The sequence below is a fragment of the Camelina sativa genome, unplaced genomic scaffold, assembly GCF_000633955.1.
Source record: "Camelina sativa cultivar DH55 unplaced genomic scaffold, Cs unpScaffold13836, whole genome shotgun sequence".
Taxonomy (NCBI): Eukaryota; Viridiplantae; Streptophyta; class Magnoliopsida; order Brassicales; family Brassicaceae; genus Camelina; species Camelina sativa.
The window spans coordinates 1-337 of record NW_010934867.1 but is presented as its reverse complement, the minus strand read 5'-3'; the positions used below and the strand labels follow the sequence as shown (position 1 = coordinate 337).

At 35.6% G+C, this 337-nt stretch overlaps 1 long non-coding RNA gene across 1 annotated transcript; it reads right to left on the bottom strand.

Annotated features, from left to right (window-relative positions):
• Window positions 1–63: 63 nt before the first annotated feature.
• Window positions 64–336, bottom strand: LOC104775412. Its single transcript, XR_765899.1, has 2 exons — window positions 264–336; window positions 64–158 (listed from the first exon to the last, which is right to left on the bottom strand). It is a non-coding gene; the product is annotated as an uncharacterized LOC104775412 (long non-coding RNA).
• Between the last annotated feature and the right edge of the window lies 1 nt (window position 337).

Sequence of the window (337 nt, the reverse complement as noted above, 5' to 3'; positions counted from 1 at the left end):
GGATCAAGCAGATTGGTCAAAATTTTCCAGATATTAGCATCTTTCAGTTGATCAAGAATTAAAAAGTTTTGCTCAGTCTTTGGGGGGTCGGAAAATGCACGTGACATAACTCTGAATCCAAATAGGATTTTTTTCTGAACATCAGGAGCATCAGCACTCTGCATTCAGACAGAACATAAGGTTCTAGATGGTGAAACTGAAAAGGGAAAAATTCATACCAAAAATTTATAAACGAAAAAATCTTCAACTAGGTTTGGTCGAACCTGTTGGGTCTGCTTGATTGACAAATATCTTTGCATTTCTTGTTGTATCCTAAAGGTCAAAAATGTATACAAGA